At 43.3% G+C, this 15,095-nt stretch overlaps 1 protein-coding gene across 4 annotated transcripts in view; it reads right to left on the bottom strand.

Annotated features, from left to right (window-relative positions):
* JAM3 (junctional adhesion molecule 3) overlaps positions 1 to 15,095 on the bottom strand; it is a 159,633-nt gene that overhangs the window by 82,813 nt on the left and 61,725 nt on the right. The gene's annotated exons all lie outside the window — the stretch shown is intronic.

Raw genomic sequence — 15,095 nt, 5'->3', positions numbered from 1 at the left:
CTCTCTATAACTCTGCCTTTCAAATAAATAAATCTTAAAGAGAAAGATAGACATAGAGAAACCAAGAAGTAGATTCTTTGTAGAAGCAGGCTGATTCACCAAAACAATGGAAACAGTAAAGTTGTGAACAACAGATGAACTAGAGCACATAAAAGATGCGTAGGCCACTAAAGCTGATATAGTGGTCTGTACAAAGTCAAATTTGCAAGAAGGCAACTGAGAAATATTATATAAATATATAATAGATGTGTATATATATGTACATATATATATATATATATAGATGTGTATATATATGTATATATTGACCTCTAAAGTGAACTACCTGCTGCTGATGTTTTTAAAGACCCAAAAGTAGGGGCCGGCACTGCGGGGTAGCAGGTGAAGCCACCGCCTACAGTGCTGGCATCCCATATGGGTGCCGGTTCTAGTCCCAGCCCTCTTCTTCTAATCCAGCTTTCTGCTGTGGCCTGGGAAAGCAGTGGATGTGGGCCCAAGTCCTTGGGCCCCTGCACCCATGTGGGAGACCCAGAAGAAGCTCTTAGCTTTGGATCAGCACAGCTCTGGCCATTGCAGCCAACTGGGGAGTGAACCAGGGATGGAGGACCTCTCTCTTTCTCTCTATGTAACTCTGACTTTCAAATAAATAAATAAATCTTTACAAAAAGGAAAAGAAAAAAAGACCCAAAAGCAGAGTTTCAAATGCTGAACTGAAATGCCAGAAGCACACAAGTCACTGCAAAATCACCCATGACCAACGAAGGATTTTCACCACACGTATACTCTGGTCATGAACGCAATGAAGCCAGGTGATTCTTTTACTTATGTATGCACTAGAAGAATCTGACAGGACTATAGACTCTAGAATATATTTAAAAAAACATCTAAATTTTTAATGTAAATTTGAATAGTTGCAAAGCATATAATTTCTAGATATTAATATTTTAAAATAAAAATGTTCATTTTTTAGTGTATCCACTGAAATCCAAACAGCACAGTGATTTGATATTTACTATCATAATTTTAGAAACTGAAAAATAATGCTATAAGTTTTAGTGTTGAAATAAACTGTAAAGATAGTTCAGAAATGTCCAGTATACACTCTTCAGGTTAAAAAACAAACAACAAACTATTAAGAAGGCTTTCCTGCAATGAGTTCCTGTATAGCCACTATGGAAAACAATTTGTCAGTTTTGTAAATAAACATTCAGGGGCTAGTGCAGTGGCTTAGCAGGTAAAGCTGCTGCCTGCAGTGCCCACATCCCATATGAGCGCTGGTTTAAGTCCCAGCTGTTCCACTTCCAATCCAACTTTCTGCTATGGCCTGGGAACACAGCAGATGATGGCCCAAGTCCTTGGGCCCCTGCACTCGCATGGAAGACCCAGAAGAAGCTCCAGGCTCCAGGCTTCAGATCAGTGCAGCTTTGGCCATTGTAGCCATTTGGGAAGTGAATCAGCAGATGGAAGACCTCCCTCCCTCCCTCCCTCCCTCCCTCCCTCCCTCCCTCCCTCTCTCTCTCTGCCTCTCTGTAACTCTACCTTTAAAATAAATAAATCTTCAAAAAAAAAAAAAAAAAAAAAAACTAAACATGCGACCATCATATCATCCAGCAATTGTGTTCTTAGTTATTTATCCCAGAGAAAAGGAAATTCAACTTCACTCAAAAACCTGGACACAAATATTCATAGCAGATTTAAAGTGATGTACACAAACTGGAAACATTCCACTCCCTTTTTGCTCATGTGGTTTTTAAAGAGAAGTTTTTGTTATTGTTGTCTAAAGATTTATGTATTTGGAAGTCATGGTACAGAGAGAGAGGGAGAGAAAGAAAGAGTGAAAGATCTTTCATCTGATGGTTCACTCCCAGATGGCCACAATGCCCTGGGCCAAGCCAAAGCCAGGAGCCAAGAGCTTCACCCGGATCCCCCACATAGGTGGCAGGGGCCCAAGAACTTGGGCCATCTTCCACTGCACTCCCAGGCCATTAGCAGGGAGCTGGATTAGAAGTAGAGCAGCCTGGGGGGCCGGCGCCATGGCTCACTAGGCTAATCCTCCGCCTGTGGCACCGGCACACCGGGTTCTAGTCCCAGTCGGGGCGCCGGATTCTGTCCCGGTTGCTCCTCTTCCAGGCCAGCTCTCTGCTGTGGTCTGGAAAGGAAGGCAGTGGAGGATGGCCCAGGTGCTTGGGTCCTGCACCTGCATGGAAGACCGGGAGGAAGCACCTGGCTCCTGGCTTCAGATCGGCATAGTTCTGGCTGTAGTGGCCATCTGGGGGGCCATTTCATTCCAATGGTAGGAATACCTTTCTCTCTCTCACTGTCTAACTCTGCCTGTCAAAAGAAGAAGGAGGAGGAGGAGGAGAAGAAGGAGAAGGAGAAGAAGGAGAAGAAGAGGAAGAAGAGGAGGAAGAAGAGGAAGAAGAAGAGGGAGAAGAAGAGGAAGAGGGAGAAGAAAAGGAGGAAGAAGAGGAGGAAGAGGAGGAAGAAGAGGAAGAAGAAGAAGAGGAAGAAGAAGAAGAAAAAGAGGAAGAAGAGGAGGAAGAAGAAGAGGAAGAAGAGGAGGAAGAGGAAGTAGTAGTAGTAGTAGTAGTAGTAGAGCAGCCTGGACTTGAACAGGTGCCCAAATGGGATACCGGCACCACAGGTGGCAGCTTTACCAGATATACCACAACATCAGCCCCTCTAAAGAGAAGTTTTATGTAATTCATATTCTTCCTCTTCTATAAGTAAGGTGCTTTTCCTCCTCTGTCTTAAGATTTTGCCTTTGTCTTTGGTATTCTGTAGTTTGATGAGACATGCCCAGGTGCTGAATGTGTGGCATTTATCCTATATATTCTCTGAACTTGGATCTGCAGTTTTGGGTCTGACATTAATTTGGGGAAATTCTTGATCATTACTGCTTCAAAGAGTTCTTTTGTTCCCTTCTTTTTCTAGTATTAGTATTAGTATTAGTATTATACAAACTCATATATTACAATTTTTGTAGTTCTTCCACAGTTCTTGGACATTCTGTTCCAGTTTTTTTTCCTTTTTATGAATTTATTTATAAAAAGGGAACAGATTCCATATATATACAGTTTTAAGGAACATAACGATCTTTTTTTTTTCTTCTGTTGTCTTTCTCTGTGCTTTCAGTTTTGGAAGTTTCTGTTGACATGTCCTAACAAGATATTCTTTCCATGGCTATGTTCAGTCTACCTAAAGAGTTCATCAAAGATGTTTCTCATTTCTGTTTTAGTTATTTGATATCTAGCATTTCTTTTTGACTCTTTCTTAGAATTTCCATCTCTCTGCTTGCAATGTCCACCTGTTCTTGTTGTCAACTTATTCCATTAGAACCTTCAGCGTATTAAACACAATTGCTTTAAATCCCTAGTCTGATAATTTGAAGAACTTTGCCATGTCAGAATTCTGATGCTTGCTGTCTCCTCAAATTATGTGTTTAACCTTTTAGTATGCCTTGTAATTTTTGGTTGCAAGCTAGACATGATTTAATGAAACAAACTGGTTAGGTTTGTGGAGAGAAGACAGAGCATTCTACAGCCCTACAACTAGGTCTCAAGCCTTTTAGTGAGCCTGTGTTTTAGTGTGACCTTCACAAGTATTTCCCAGTGCCTAAGTTGGACAAGATGGCTAGAGAGAGATAGAAGTCAGTTAGGTTCTGATGAAATCCCAGAAGGTTAGGCTGTGGTACAATAGTTTCTCTATGGGTGGACTTTGTTAAAAACAGAATTGTCAAGGCCAGTGCTATGGCACAGGTTAAGCCATGGCCTTTAGTGCCAGCAATACACATAGGTGTCAGTTCATGTCCCAGCTGCTCTACTTCTGATCCAGCTCCCCGCTAATGCATCTGGGAAAGAAGCAGAAGATGGCCCAAACACTTGGGTCCCTGCACCCAAGTGGGTGACCCTGAAGAAGTTCCTGCCTCCTGACTTCAGCCTGGCTCAGCCCTGAAAGTTGTAACCATTTGGGGAGTGAACGAGCAGATGGAAGATCTCTCTAATTCTTTCAAATAAATAAATGAATCTTAAAAAAAAAAAAAAAAAAAAAACTCAGAATGCTTGTAAAACAGAAGCCTCAGGAGAGAGCAACCCTGCCAGCACCTTTATTTAGGAATTCCAACCTCTAGAACCATGAGAAAATAAATTTGTACTGTTTTAACTCACCAGTATATGGTATTTTATCATGCTATCTCTAGCAAACTAACATCGAAGGAATTAAAAGAGGGGGAGAAAATGAAAACGAATATGTAAAAATGATCCCTGACTTTACAACAAATCCAGAAATTCTAAATTTTTGAGTATCAAGTATGTTTATGAGTTCACAGTTGACAAAGCTGTTGGTCTTTCATTCCATGATTTGTAACCATAGCTGGGAAAGAGATGAGCTCTGTGGATTCAGACCCTGGGTCCATCCCAGATGGTCATCTCTGCACTGAGTAGACATGACATAGAACTTATAAAAACTGCATGGAGGGGCCGATGCTGTGGCACAGTGAATTAAAGCCCTGGCCTGAAGCGCCAGCATCCCATATGGGTGCTGGTTCTGCTCCACTTCCGATCCAGCTCTCTGTTATGGCCTGGGATAGCAGTAAAGGAAGGCCCAAGTCCTTGGGCCCCTGTACCCGTGTGGGAGACCTAGAAGAAACTCCTGGCTCCTGGCTTCAGATGGGTGCATCTCTGGCTGTTGCGGCCATCTAGGGAGTGTACCAGTGGATGGAAGACCTCTCTCTCTGTCTCTACCTCTCTCTGTAACTCTTTCAAATGAAAATAAAATAAAACTTTGGAAAAAAAAAAAAAACTTGCATGGAGGGGCCAGCAGGTAAGCCACTGCCTGCAGTGTCGGCATCTCATATGGGCACCAGTTCAAGTCCCGGCTACTCTACTTCCAATCCAGCTCTCTGCTATGGCCTAGGAAAGCAGTGGAAGATGGCCCAAGCCCTTGGGCTCCTGCACCTGCATGGGAGACCCAGGGGAAGCTCCTAGCTCCTGGCTTCAGATCGGTCCACCTCTGGCCATCATAGCCAACTGGGGAGTGAACCAGTGGATGGAAGACCTCTCTCTCTGACTTTCCTTTTTTCTGTGTGTAACTATGACTTTCAAATAAATAAATAAATCTTAAAAAAAAAAAAAAACTGCATGGAATAGCTTCCTCAGCTATAGTAAGAAGACTGAACCTCAGGCTAATGTGTTCCTAAGCTGATAATTATCACAAAAAATACAGTAGCTCCAGTGTCAGGCCAAGGCTGAATCCCTCCCTCCTTCCTCCAGCCCCACACCTCTTTTTAACTACCAACAAAACCCAAAAGGCCTTGATTTTGTTTTTACACACACAAGAGGAAACACTCTGGTTGGCATTGTGGCACTGCAGGCTAAGCTGCCGTTTGCAATGCTGGCATCATCCCATCTCAGAGTGCCAGTCTGAGCTGCTTTGCTTCTAATCTAGCTTCCTGCCAATGCACCTGGGAAGGCAGTAGAAGATGGCCCAAATTCTTGGGCCCCTGCCACCCATGTGGGAGACCAAGATCGAGTTCCTGGCTCCTGGCTTCAGCCTGGCCTAGACCTGGATTTTGTGGCCATCTGGGGAGTGAACCAGCAGATAGGATCGATCGATCCCTCCCTCCCTCCCTCTCTCTCTCTCTCTCTTTCTCTGTCACTCTGCCTTTCAAATAAATGATTTAACAAAAAAAAAAAAGAAAAAAAAAAAAGACAGAAACCACTCTTTGATTTACTCTGAGACTCAATAAACACTTTTTGCCTAAAGGCACCTGTCTCACAACAACAGAGACACACCTGGTGAGATATGAGGGATGGAGGATGGGCACAGGCACTGGTGGAAAGGCCACCTCAGGACCCACTAGTCTCACTTACTTGTCTTTCGTTTCTCCTCTGAGCCCTTCTTATCATCCTAGAAGCAGCAGTTGTCATTCCATTCTCCATTGGGCCTATTTGTTCCAAAGGCATTAAACTAGTTCTGTATTTCCAGAAGCATCAAGCTCTAGAATTGCTTACTATAATGGCATTATTTCTCCTTGAAATCAGGGCCATCAGACATGTCACATTCCAGAGGTGAGAAGGAAGTGAAAATGAACGATTCAGATACATCCCTTAGGATCACTCTTCAAAACAGGGCAGGTGGTATTTCCAATTCACACATGATATGTTACTAAGTGGCCTACCTCTAGTCCACAGCCAAGGAAGCTAATACTTCAAGCTTTGTCTTTAGACTCCAAGACCAACATTATATCCTGATACCTGAAATTCTTTTTTTACTGTGGCTCTAAGAAAGAGATTAATTAAACATTGTATTGGTTATTTCCTATTAAGATTTATTTACCTGGGCCCAGTGCTGTAGCACAGTGGGTTAATGCCCTGGCCTGAAGTGCCGGCATCCCATGTGGGTGCCGGTTCAAACCCGGCTGCTCCACTTCCCATCTAGCTCTCTGCTATGGCCTGGGAAAGCAGTAGAAGATGGCCCAAGTCCTTGGGTCCCTGCACCTGCATGGGAGACCCAGAAAAAGCTCCTGGCTCCTGGCTTTGGATCGGCGCAGCTCTGGCCATTGTGGCCAATTGGGGAGTGAACCATAAGATGAAAGACCTCTCTCTCTCACTCTCTGCCTCTCTTCTCTCTGTGTAACTCTTTCAAATAAATAAATAAATCTTTAAAAAAATATTTACTTACCTGAAAGGCAGAGAGAGAGAGAGAGAGAGAGAGAGAGAATGAATGAATGAATGTTTGCATCTACTAGTTCAATCTCTAAATGGCTGCGATAACTGGGTCTAGACCAGGCCAAAGCCAGGAACCATGACCTCCACTGAGCTTCCCATAGGGGTGGCAGGGGCCCCCATATTTGGGCAATCATCTGCTGCCTTCCCAGGTGCATTAGCAGGAAGCCAGGAGTTGGAAGCAGAGTGAAACGCGGCATCACAAGAGGTGGCTTAACCACAACACTAGCCCCTGGTTGATTGTTTTATATATCATCTGTGTATGCTTGACAAGAAGCATAGTAAGAGATGATAAAATTTGAGAATTCCTCCTCTATAACCTAACCACTTACTTTCCACATGCTCAGTGACATTAAGATGATCCAAAAGTAAATAATAATGTATCAATGCTAAATTATCACAACAAAAGGGAGGGAAGGAGGAAGAGAATCAGGAAAGGAAGACGAAAGGGGGAAGGGAGGGGAGGAGAAAGGAAGGAGAGAGAGGTTACTGCTGCTATCTTTAAATCCGAACTAGGTACTGAACAGATTATATAATCCCCTGCGATTTGGGAAAGAAACAAAACCAGGATTCAGAAGGATTACACACAAAAAAGATTTAATTCCAAATGCATGCCTCATGTCCCCATGCCATAAATAGCAGAGTTTTCTACATAGGAAGGCCTGAACAAGTTGCTGCCTTTGCTCTCCTAGCTCTGGCCATAGCTTTTCTGAATCATCTCGATCTGCAGAGTCCTAGACCTACCCATAGTCTGCACTTGTGTGTGCTCACATTTAGCTACATTACTAAGGAGCTCAGGAAAGAGGCACTGCTGTATAAAGAATTCCTGCTCTGAATCCTGCCTTGCGCATGCAGAAACAGGGACTCCCTCAAACAGCACAGGCCTTTCCCTGGGCAGGTTTTCCTCCCAGCTCTCAAACAGATGACAGAGTTATGCATATAAATAAATCTGCAGGGCACTGCAACACGGGCTAGCAAAAGACAACAAAGAGAGATGGCAGGGATGGAGCACACTATAGCCATTCATCTGCATATGAGTCATCACCTTGGAGCAACAGCCTTTCCCTCATTTGGTTAGGGAGCCTGAGCAAAGCAAACACAGAGAACCAGAGGACCCTGGAGTCGGTGTATTTTATATTTCCTTTTATATTTATTTTATTATTATTTATTTGAAAGAGAGAGAGATCAATCTCCTGTCCTCTGGTTCATACCCCAAATGCCTATAACCATCAGGGCTGGGTCAGGCCAAAACTAAGAGCTGGGAACTCAAACCAGGTCTCTCGTGTAGGTACTCACACCATCACCTGTTGCCTCCCAGACTACACATCAGCAGAAAGACAGAATGGAAAGTAGAGCTGGGACATGACCTAAGCACTCTGATATGGGATGTGGGCATTCCAAGCCATAGCTTAACGGCTGCAACAAACGTCCACCTCTGATTTCTAAGTCTTGGTATCATCTGGCTAAACAACTAGGCCTAACAACTGCAAGCACTCCACCCTCTGGACACTGGTGTACAAGGAAAATATGGGCATTTCCTGGTAAGACAAGGGTGGGCTGAGGAAAGAATGTCAATGAATAGCCGGCGCCGCGGCTCACTAGGCAAATCCTCCGCCTAGCGGCGCCGGCACACTGGGTTCTAGTCCCGGTCGGGGCGCCGGATTCTGTCCCAGTTGCCCCTCTTCCAGGCCAGCCCTCTGCTGTGGCCAGGGAGTGCAGTGGAGGATGGCCCAAGTGCTTGGGCCCTGCACCCCATGGGAGACCAGGAAAAGCACCTGGCTCCTGGCTCCTGCCATCGGATCAGCGCGGTGCGCCGGCCACAGCGCGCCGGCCGCGCCGGCCATTGGAGGGTGAACCAACGGCAAAAGGAAGACCTTTCTCTCTCTCTCTCTCTCTCACTGTCCACTCTGCCTGTCAAAAAAAAAAAAAATGTCAATGAATAAACTACCAGTGATGTAGAGTATACATTTTCACATATAAGGCAATCAGAAGTGTGCAGAGAGATAAGCAGAGAGAGAAGTGTACATTTTGAACTCACAAGGAGCATTATTTTGACACTGACCAAGTGTGCTGCCTCTTGTAGGTCAGCTGACCATCCTGCTCAAGTGGGGAACTGAACCTGTTCTGTGGGGATACTTTTCTCTGAATAGGACTGTTAACCTGCCAGCTGGATGGATGCCTAAGGTAGAGCAAAGAAGAGTAAAGCAAACTCTGAACCATCTCCCACCAGCACTCTGACAATGAATGAAGTGACAGGGAAAGGGTGAGCACACTGTGCTGCTGGGACCTTAGTGAACTGTACATTCTCCTGAGTATCATCTGGATGGCTCACAGCTCATTACAATCACTCATCCCACCTCCTAGCACTCCACAGACATGGCAAAGGATTATTCTGCTCACATCTCAGACAAGGAATCAGATCCTACAGAGGTTAATGGCTACAAGCACAAAGCAAAACTAGAAGCCAGAAGTTCTGAGTCCCCATTCCTACTTCCTGCTTTAGTTCATAAGCATCTTTCTGATAAGAAACTCAGTATTAAAATCTACCCAAAACTAAAAAGGACAGCAACAAATACATGTGAAGTAGTAAACGAAAGATGTGAGTCAGACCCTGTAGCCTAAACTGATATCCCATTGTTCTTGAAAACCCTTTCTTAGATGACTTTGCAAGGGAAGTAGTCTAAAAAACAAGTCTCTGACAAGATGTGCAGCTGGCACTGTCAACTTCACATGGCCATCCCTTCCTTCCAGGGAAGATGTGGAGCTGAGCCACGCAAGGGCAGTGGGAGCAGGCAGATGGGAATGATAAGCTATGAGAGGAAATACTGACTCGCTGACAATCACAATGGCCTTCCTAGTTCACACAGCTCCTCAGAGTATTCTCTGGAGCTGCTGTGTTCTTTGTTTCCCTTTCCCTTTCCTAATTGGAACAATTTTAGCAACTGCGGACAACTGTAGTTTATTTCAATTTTCAGAAATTCTTTCAGGGTCTGAGGATCTGATATCAGACAAGTTATACGATGATCACTTTGCTTGTTAAGAATATCATATCCTAACCCTCCTCCTCATGCCTTAAAACACACACCCGGAACTCTGATTTAGGCTGGGAAAGAACTAAGTCTGTGTTTTTATTTCCCAAGCCTCCAAGATGATTCTAATGTGCAGCCTAATCTGAGGAGTCCTAAGTCACTCATTCTGTGAGAGGCAGGCCCAAAATCTGCAGTTGTGTGTACACAGAAACACAGCCTTATTATTGGGCATGCCTGTTTTCCTTTACTATTCTGAAGAATTACTGATTATAGAATGCTTTCAGGGTCCCAGGCAAAAAGAACCAGTAATACAAAACAGCATAATAAAAAATACAACTGGCAGATCTTGAGGTAATGTTAACTTCAGTCCACAAACTAATCCAGTAGAGGCTGGCTTATTTTAATTGATTTCCCTAAAAGCTTTGGCACACTGATGTAAGTACCCTGAAGCAGAGTAAGAGTTCACAAAAAACTGTATTCTAAAAATGCCAATTCAACCCACATCCCTAGATGAAGATCTCAACATGCAAACCACTTTTTTCCTCTCCTATGGAAACAAAAAACACTTCAGATTAAACCTCTGGACTCCTGAACAGGGTGCTGGGAAGCGAGAGATAAAGACTGCTATCTCTAACAAAGGCCATTGTTATTTAATTGCAGAGACAACTAAAAGAGAAAAAAATCAATGGCTCTGTTACTTTTCCATGAAAAATTAAATTTAGTGGGGCATTTAAACTCATTCCCATAAAGCAAGAGCTCTTTTAGAAAATGTTTTCACTCCAAGTCAAAGTGTTGTTCACTAAGAAGTCATTTATGTATGTCTGGCTCTCTAAAGAGTTATATTTAGCCTTCTGGCATTCTGTCCAGTTTGTCTCCTGCTCAAAAGAAATTTTCCCCTGACCAGGACTCAACTAGTGTGGGTGCACGTCAGCAAGCATCACTGTGGGACTGCACTGGCCTGCTGGGGCAGGTCTAAATATAAAGTGGCAACACAGGCTTTCCAGTGGAGAATAGCTACATGTTCCTTCTTCAAAACAAACCTCTTCTGTATGCCTGATTAGCAAAACCTATCTAAGAGAAGGAAATATCCAATAAAATAGCATCTTTTCAATGATGTCTCATTTTCTTAATCAATTTTAAAGGAATTTATTAAAAGCAAGGCTGGAGGGAGAAGGAACACATACCAATATTTTCCAGACCCATTCACTCATACATACAGCAAAAAATATATAAGAAATTGTTCAAACACAGACTCTACCAAGAACACAGCTGTGAAGCCCTGACTATACTTGCCGACTGTGACCTAGACCAAATGAAATGATTAAGTAACTAAACATGCCCTTAAAAATTTAGTACAATACATTATGAAATTCCAAGTAAATCTTAATGTGATAGATAATTTTCTATGTCAACTTGCAGGGTGTTTTTGGATGAGTTTTTTTTGTTTTTTTGTTTTTTTGTTTTTTTTTTTTTTTTAAGATTTACTTATTTGAAAGACAGAGTTACAGAGAGAGGTAGAGACAGAGAGAGGTCTTCCATCCACTGATTCACTCCCCAGATGGTTGCAACGGCCAGAGCTGCGCCCATCCGAAGCCAGGAGCCAGGAGCTTCTTCTGGGTCTCTCATGTGGGTGCAGGGGCTCAAGGACTTGGGCCATCTTCTACTGCTATCCCAGGCCATAGCAGAGAGCTGATCGGAAGAGGAGCGGCCAGGACTAGAACGGGCGCCCATAGGGATGCCTGTGCTTCAGGCCAGGGCTCTAACCCACCATGCCACAACACCAGCCCCTGGATGAGATTAACATTAAATCCAAACTTGACATATGATAGATCACCTTCCATAATGTGGACAGCCTTACCCAATCAGTTGAGCCTAATAGAACACAGAAAGCCCCCTCTGCCTAAGAGAGAAGGGGTTTTTCAGCAGACTGCCTTTCAACTGTCTGCATTGTGAGCTTTCCTGGGTCTCCAGCTGCCACACAGATTGTTAACTTGCCAGCCTTCATAATTGCTTAATCCAATTCCTTGTAATAAATCCTATCTTCTAATATTCTGTTTCCCTGGAGAATACTAATATACTAATGTCATGGTTATAGTACTTCTTGGCAGAAAAACCCACATTGTTTCACTGCATACAAAATCTATGAAGGACTCACACAGCAGCAATCCTAGACACAGAGTTAGAGCAGGCTCATGTAATATTTCAATTGTAAGCCAGCAGGAAGACATCAGATGAGATGAGATGCTCTTTCTTTGAGTACACTATTTTGTAGTTTCTATTTGATTCTACTCTATCCCAAACCTAAACTATAAAATATTTTCTGGGCATAAATCTGATTACTCCCATCAGGGATGACCAGAGTAAAACTCCACCTAGCCTGTCATCGTGGCATAGGTTAAACCACCGCCTGTGATGCTGGCATTCCCACGTGGGCACCTGTTCAAGTCCTGGCTGCTCCACTTTGGATCCAGCTCCCTTCTAATGCAGCTGGGAAAAGCAGCAGAGGATGGCCCAAGTCCTTGGGCCCTTGCACCCACTTGGGAAGAAATCCAGATGGGGTTCCTAGCTCCTGGCTTCACCTGGCCCAGCCCTAGCCTTTACAGCCATGTGGTGAGTTAATCAGCAGATGGAAGATATCACTCCCTCCCCCTTCTCTTTCTCCCCCTGCCCCCCCCCGCCCCACCCCTGTGTATCTCTGCCTTTCAAATAAATAAATCTTTAAAACAAACAAGAAACTCCATCCAGCATTCATCTAAGACAGTGGGGTTTCTGGAGGTAACTAGTCTGAGAGGAGCCCTACGCGTCCCCATTCCAGTTCTAGTGCTCCTCAGAACATACTGCACTACATGATAGTAAGTCAAGACTCCTCTGGCATTTTGGAGGAAGCAGTCTCAGAGAGCCTGTGGTGGGGAAATGAGTAAGTCATCAAAGACAATGACAACCTATGGAATTTTAACCCCCATGCCAAATGTTGTCCTAAGTCTTTGCATGCTTTTAATAGTCACAATGCCTTTGTGATTCTTATCTTTGTTTTAGCAAGGAAATGGAATCCCAGAAGAGAAGTTACTTGTCCTTCATACCTCAGCCGGTGCAGAGTGTTAGAGACATGTCTCTGTTAGCAGTTGAGCTAGTTTGCATATTACAGTGAGATGTATCTGATTCTGATCCTTCAAGCAATGTTAAGCTTTGTGAAGACAATGGCAAGCTCATCAATGATGTCTCTGGTCAAAGAGAACATCAGCTGATTTTATCCTCCAATAAAGAGAACCAGTCCAGGACTATGAGCTCACGAATCTTTATTATAATTTATTTTTTAAATTAGTGCATAGTAACTCTGGCCTCAGAATCAGCCCTAAAGGCACTCGGATCTGGCTGAAAAGCCCATGAGAGTATTTCAGGCATGGAAAGCCAAGACACTCTGGCAAAAAGATCTCTGTGAGTGAGATCCCAGTGGAAAGAACAGGTCTTCAAAGAGGGAGGTGCCTTTCTCTGAAGGGAGGAGAGAACCTCCACTTTGACTATGACCGTGTCTAAACAAGATAAGAGTCGGAGAACTCAAGGGGCTTCCATAGCCTTGGAAACTCATAACTGGTGCATAGGGAGATTACTGATGCCATAAACAGGAGTGTCAATTGGTAAAGTCAACAACAGGAGTCACTGTGCACTTACTCCTCATGTAGGATCTCGGTCCTTAACGTGCTGTACACTGAGGCTTAATGCTATAACGAGTACTCAAACAGTATATTTCACTTTGTGTTTCTATGGGGGTGCAAACGACTGAAATCTTTACTTAATGTACACTAAACTGATCTTCTGTAAAAAAAAAAAAAAAAAAAAAAAAAAAAAGAAAGAAATTTTCAATTCCCAACTTGACTCTCACTGGGATTAAACATGACAATAGGTCTGATCTGATTTCATCATCATTTAAGAAAAAATCATCTATTATTTTTCACTTTATGTTTCTGTGTGGGAGCAAACTGTTGAAATACTTACTTAAGGTATACTAAGCTGATCTTCTGTATATTAAGATAATCGAAAATGAATCTTGATGTGAATGGAAGGGGAGAGGGAGTGGGAAAGGGGAGGGTTGTTGGTGGGAGGGACGGTATGGGGGGGGAAGCCATTGTAACCCATGAGTCGTACTTTGGAAATTTATATTCATTAAATAAAAGATAAAAAAAATAAATAAATAAATAAATAAATAAATTAGTGCATAGTAAAATGCAGTATTTTAGTGCTCAGTTCTTAGTTTTGACAATGCATGGAGCTATGCAACCACTACCACAGTCAAGATGCAGAACAGTTCTCACCTCACCCCAGGATTCCCTGGGGTCCCCTTTGGTCTTCCCATCCCAAACCCCTGGCAGTCACTGATCTCTTCTCTGTTAACACAATCTCATGTCTGCAGCAGTTCACAGCAGAGGAGTCACACAGGATGCAGCCTTGCAGTCTGCCTTCTTTCACCCAGACCAGCACACTTCAACCTGACCAATGTTTGGAAAGGTATCAGTGGTTCTTTTGTTGTTGCTGAGTAATATTTTAGCGTATGGATGGACCACAGTCTGTTGAACCACTCCCAGGTGGGGGCACATATGGGTTATTTCTGTGTTCGTGGTTATGGATATGGTTGCTTTATACCTCAGCATACATGTTTTTGTGCAATTATAGATTTTCATTTCACATGGAGAACATGCTATTTCAGCATCCAACTACCAGGTAAAAATATGGATAAAATATCCTAAACTAGTGGTTGAGGCAGGAAGGGTAAAGGCATCAGAAAAGACAGAGGGGACAGATGGGAACAGGCAGGGAGAAAGCAGACAGTAAAGGGAGGAGCACGGGAAGAATGACCCAGAATAATGGCACCACAGTGATTGTAATGGCACAATGATTTCCAGTTGTTTCAATGGTTCAGAAAATCTATGCAGTGGACTGCACAGCATTTGCCTTTACTCACCATTTGCTTAGCTCTGCACTTAAATAAATAAGTTTAAAATTACACAAATGCTTGGTGGAGAGCAGGCACCATCTTTGCATGAACCTGGCATTGTCACTTTTTCTAACTAAAGACCAATCAGACCAAGTGTAAAATATTTTTCACTCTAAAGCACAAATAAACACATACTTATGTCTGATGCCATGAGACTCATCTCAGAGGTACCGAGGCATGACAAATGTGTACGACTAAACAGAGAACATGTGTCAAGGCATATTTTGTACTGTAAAATACTTCATCTGGAAATGTATTATCCCTAACACTTGCCCTGAGCGTAAGACTTTGGCATGAAGTTATTCTGTGTATGGGCCCAGTCCCATAAACACTATTTGCATGTGATTACAG

Source organism: Oryctolagus cuniculus, chromosome 1, assembly GCF_964237555.1.
Source record: "Oryctolagus cuniculus chromosome 1, mOryCun1.1, whole genome shotgun sequence".
Classification (NCBI taxonomy): domain Eukaryota; kingdom Metazoa; phylum Chordata; class Mammalia; order Lagomorpha; family Leporidae; genus Oryctolagus; species Oryctolagus cuniculus.
Note: the sequence above shows the minus strand (reverse complement) of the source record. Positions and strands in the feature narration are given on the sequence as shown.